General features: G+C 34.7%; 1 protein-coding gene and 1 long non-coding RNA gene across 13 annotated transcripts in view; one reads left to right on the forward strand and one right to left on the reverse strand.

Moving 5' to 3' along the window:
• LOC309652040 overlaps positions 1-6,005 on the forward strand; it is a 655,586-nt gene that overhangs the window by 398,620 nt on the left and 250,961 nt on the right. The window lies entirely within an intron of this gene.
• Positions 1-6,005, reverse strand: part of IGSF1 (immunoglobulin superfamily member 1) — a 456,826-nt gene that overhangs the window by 33,326 nt on the left and 417,495 nt on the right. The window lies entirely within an intron of this gene.

Raw genomic sequence — 6,005 nt, forward strand, 5'->3', positions numbered from 1 at the left:
TTGTTACAATTGTTATAATTGTAAATATTTATGCACCCAACATAGGAGCACTTCAATACATAAGGCAAATGCTAACAGCCATAAAAGGGGAAATTTATAGTGACACAATCATAGTAGGGGACTTTAACACCCCAATTTCACCAATGGACAGATCATCCAAAATGAAAATAAATAAGGAAACACAATCTTTAAATGACACATCAGACCAGGTGGACTTAATTGATATTTATAGGACATTCCAGCCAAAAACAACAGAATTCACTTCTTTCTCAAGTGCTCATGGAACATTCTCCAGGATAGATCATACCTTGGGTCACAAATCAAGCCTTGATAAATTTAAGAAAATTGAAATCATATCAAGTATCTTTTCTGACGACTATGCTATGAGAGTAGATATCAATTACAGGAAAAAAAACCTGTAGAAAATACAAACATATGGAAGCTAAACAATACACTACAAAATAACCAAGAGATCACTGACGAAACCAAAGAAGAAATCAAAAAATACCTACAAACAATTGAAAATGAAAACGCAGAAATTAACACACCAATGTAAAGCAATTATACTCCAATAAAGATGTTAAAAAAAAAACAAAACACAATGACCCAAAACCTATGGGATGCAGCAAAAGCAGTTCTAAGATGGAAGTTTAGAGCAATACAATCTTACCTCAAGAAACAAGAAAAATCTCAAATAAACAACCTAACCTTACACCTAAAGCAATTAGAGAAACAAGAAAAAAACCCCAAAGTTGGCAGAAAGAAAGAAATCATAAAGATCAGATCAGAAATAAATGAAAAAGAAACGAAGGAAACAATAGCTAAGATCAATAAAACCAAAAGCTGGTTCTTTGAGAAGATAAACAAAATTGATAAACCATTAGCCAGACTCAGCAAGAAAAAAAAAAGGGAGAAGACTCAAATGAACAGAATTAGAAATGAAAAAGGAGAAGTAACCACTGACACTGCAGAAATACAAAGGATCATAAGAGATTACTACAAGCAACTATATGCCAATAAAATGGACAACCTGGAAGAAATGGACAAATTCTAGGAAAAGCACAACCTTATGAGACTGAACCAGGAAGAAATAGAAAATATAAACAGACCAATCACAAGCACTGAAATTGAAACTGTGATTAAAAATCTTCCAACCAACAAAAGCCCAGGACCAGTTGGCTTCACAGGCAAATTCTATCAAACATTTAGAGAAGAGCTAACACCTATCCTTCTTAAACTCTTCCAAATTATAGCAGAGGGAGGAACACTCCCAAACTCATTCTACAAGGCCACCATCACCCTGATACCAAAACCAGACAAAGATGTCACAAAGAAAGAAAACTACACACCATATCACTGATGAACACAGATGCAAAAATCTTCAACAAAATACTAGGAGACAGAATCCAACAGCACATTAAAAGGATCATACACCATGATCAAGTGGGGTTTATCCCAGGAATGCAAGGATTCTTCAATATATGCAAATCAATCAATGTGATACACCATATTAACAAATTGAAGGAGAAAACCTATATGATCATCTCAATAGATGGAGAAAAATCTTTCAAAAAAATTCAACACCAATTTAAGATAAAAACCCTCCAGAAAGTAGTCATAGAGGGAAGCTACCTCAACAGAATAAAGGCCATATATGACAAACCCAGAGCCAACATCGTTCTCAATGGTGAAAAACTGAAATCATTTCCTCTAAGATCAGGAACAAGACAAGATTGCCCATTCTCACCACTATTATTCAACATAGTTTTGGAAGTTTTAGCCACATCATTCAAGAAGTAAAAGAAATAAAAGGAATCCAAATCAGAAAAGAAGAAGTAACACTGTCAATGTTTGCAGATGACATGATACTATATAGAGAGAATCTTAAAAATGCTACCAGAAAACTACTAGAGCTAATCAATGAAGTTAGTAAAGCAGCAGGATATAAAATTAATGCACAGAAATCTCTTGCATTCCTATACACTAATGATGAAAAATCTGAAAGGGAAATTAAGGAAACTCTCCCATTTACCACTGCAACAAAAAGAATAAAGTACCTAGTAATAAACCTACCAAAGGAGACAAAAGACCTGTATGCAGAAAACTATAAGACACTGATGAATGAAATTAAAGATGATACAAAGAGATGGAGCGATATACCATGTTCTTGGATTGCAGGAATCAACATTGTGGAAATGACTATACTACCCAAAGCAGTCTACAGATTCAGCGCAATCCCTATCAAACTACCAATAGCATTTTTCACAGAACTAGAACAAAAAATTTCACAAATTGTATGGAAACACAAAAGACCCCGAATAGCCAAAGCAATCCTGAGAAAGAAAAACGGAGCTACAGGAATCAGGCTCCTGACTTCAGACTATACTACAAAGCTACAGTAATCAAGACAGTATGGTACTGGCACAGAAACAGAAATATAGATCAGTGGAACAGGATAGAAAACCCAGAGATAAACCAAGCACATATGGTCACCTTATCTTTGATAAAAGAGGCAAGAACATACAATGGAGAAAAGACAGCATCTTCAATAAGTGGTGCTAGGAAAACTGGCTGGCTACATATAAAAGAATGAAATTAGAACACTCCCTAACACCATACACAAAAATAAATTCAAAATGGAGTAGAGACCTAAATGTAAGACCGGACACTATCAAACTCTTAGCGGAAAACATAGGCAGAACACTCTATGACATAAATCACAGCAAGATCCTTTTTGACCCACCTCCTATAGAAATGGAAATAAAAACAAAAATAAACAAATGGGACCTAATGAAACTTAAAAGCTTTTGCACAGCAAAGGAAACCATAAAGAAGGCGAAAAGACAACCCTCAGAATGGGAGAAAATATTTGCAAACGAAGCACCTGACAAATGATCAACCTCCAAAATATACAAGCAGCTCCTGCAGCTCAATATCAAAAAAAACAAACCACCCAATCCAAAAATGGGCAGAAGACCTAAAAAGACATTTCTCCAAAGAAGATATGCATATTGCCAACAAACACATGACAGGATGCTCAACATCACTAATCAATCATTAGAGAAATGCAAATCAAAACTACAATGAGGTATCGCCTCACAGCAGTCAGGATGGCCATCATTAAAAAATCTACAAACAATAAATGCTGGAGAGGGTGTGGAGAAAAGGGAACCCTCTTGCATTGTTGTTGGGAATGTAAATTGATACAGCCACTATGGAGAACAGTATGGAGGTTCCTTAAAAAACTAAAAGTAGAACTACCATACGACCCAGCAATCCCAGTACTGGGCATATACCCTGAGAAAATCATAAATCAAAAAGAGTCATGTACCAAAATGTTCATTGCAGCACTATTTACAATAGCCAGGACATGGAAGCAACCTAAGTGTCCATTGACAGATGAACGGATAAAGAAGTTGTGGCACATATATACAATGGAATATTACTCAGCCATAAAAAGAAACGGAATTGAGTTATTTGTAGGGGGTCGATGGACCTAGCATCTGTCATACAGAGTAAAGTATGTCAGAAAGAGAAAAAAAATAGTGTATGCTAACACATATATATGGAATCTAAAAAAAAAAGAAAAAATGTTTCTGAAGAACCTAGTGGCAGGATAGGAATAAAGACGCAGACATAGAGAATGGACTTGAGGACACGGGAAGGGGGAAGGGTGTGCTGGGATGAAGTGTGAGAGTGGCATTGATATAGCTACACTACCAAATGTAAACTAGATAGCTAGTAGGAAGCAGCCACATAGCACAGGGAGATCAGTTCGGTGCTTTGTGACCACCCAGAAGGGTGGGATAGGGAGGGTGGGAAGGAGAGGCAAGAGGGAGGGGATATGCGGATATAGGTATACATATAGCTGATTCACTTTGTTATATAGCGTAAACTAACACAACATTATAAAGCAATTATACTCCAATAAAGATGTTAAAAAAAAAGAAAAAGAACCAATGAATCTGCAAACTGGGAGAGAAAGTGTGAGAGACATAAATTTGCCTTGGAATTTTCAGCCTAAACTGAGAAATGTCAATAATTTTTCACTGCAAAAGATGAGCTATCGTGTGCTGGATTTGAAAAAATTATTTTTATAAAGCATTTGAGAAATGTTATGTTTTTTTACATATATTACGAGTGATAGCCCATAAAAGTTACATAGAAGACACTTCAAAGAATAGACAAAATATTCATGCTGGTCATTTCTTTATGTGGTGGAGAATTATTGGTGATGTTCTTTTCCCTTCATCCCTGTATTTTCTGCTGTGACAACAAATAATTCGTGATTACAGCTGGAAGTTTTAAAAAGTTGAGTAACATTTTAGGGTAGATTTAAAAAATAATCAGAATTCCCTGTTGGTAAGAAACACACACATACATATATGAGTGATGTGGATATTATATTTTCAACCTACTCTTAAATTGTTCAGGAAAAATTGGAGGGAGGGAGGGAGGGAGGGGGTCAGAGAGAGAGAGAGGAAACAAATATACTAAAATGTCAAAATGTAGAGAATCTGAGAAAACTTCGGAATTGGAATTTTTTATACTAATCTTGCAACATTTCTCTAAATCTAAATTTATGTTAAAATTAGGAAAAAAAACACTAGTTCAAATAGGTAAAGCAAAAAAGCCAGAGGAAATATATATTTATATATGTATATATACATGTATATATGAACTATAAACGATGCACATCTACTATATATTAGATATATATAGTGTGCATCATTTATAGTTCATATAGTTAGTTTACAATTCATAAATAGGCAATATTACAATTTTAAATATGATAAAGAAGAATAATCATCAGAAGCATCAAATTTCCACTTTTCCTACAACACTTATTTCTGCCAATTTTCCTTGTTTTGGCACTGCCAACCTATTCTTCCTAAAGTTGCCAACTGTACCAGAAGAAACCCATTCATAGTTTGCACAATTGGCCATGTTACCTACAGTATCATTTCAAGGGCTATCTTCTGCTCAACTTCTTCAAAATCATCTTGAGATAGTCAAGTCTTAATGCTTATTTTGACCATTTTTCTGAACGAATTAGCTGTTTAGTTGCATTTATTTGGATATTTGGTTAAATGGAAAATTGGTAGGGAGCTTTTGGATAGCGAGGTGGAGTGAAATGTTGGACTAATGGGGGCAGTTAATCCAAATGGTGAGCCTTTTATGCAAATACAGTTCACCATGGAAACCAAAGAAAACAACAACAACAAAAAGAAGAAGATAGTTATATGAGGTTTGTGAAATTGCTTTTACTTCTGCTCTCCAATTTCCCTTAGGCCAGATCTGATGACTGTTATTATTTTTATTATAATTTTTTATCTATATATTGCACTATTGTTCCTTTCCTCCAAAGTGCTCATAGATCCATTTTGTTCATTTACCTTCACAACAGTGCTGCTAAATAGAGCCTTGGTATATGGGGTCAAGTCTTATTTTCTTAGCTAGCTTAGTACACAGCACCTAATTGCAGAAAAAACAATCTGTTCAGAGGCAATGGTGTCTTTGGACTGAATGTTGATATGCCATACATAATATAGGTATTATAACTGATAATGGACATAACTTATGATACTTTTGAAAGATGTTCTTGAATAGTATTGTTAGCAGATATACAGGACTAGACATAAACTGAGCAGAACTGGAAATGTACAAATTAGGCATCCCAGATTGAGAAAGTTTTCACTGAATTTGTGTTCCCTCAGAGTTTAGGGAGAAAAATAAAAGGTAACAACAACCTGAATTTCCTTTAAAATAAGAAGACCATTCTGTGATTTTATAAATACATCACCTTATAACTTAATGTCATCTGCTGGAAATCATTCAAATGGAAAACATCAACAGAGAGGCTTTTCTAAGGCTCATGTTTATCACAAGGTAATAAGGTTAGATAGAGTTCTTTTAATGTAATTTTAATTTTGGCTGTAAATAATTTGTATCTCTTCCAAGGTTAAAAACACAGAAAGTACACATAAACACGAAGTAAGATCTAA

Source organism: Balaenoptera physalus, assembly GCF_965194825.1.
Source record: "Balaenoptera physalus genome assembly, chromosome: X".
NCBI classification, from domain to species: domain Eukaryota; kingdom Metazoa; phylum Chordata; class Mammalia; order Artiodactyla; family Balaenopteridae; genus Balaenoptera; species Balaenoptera physalus.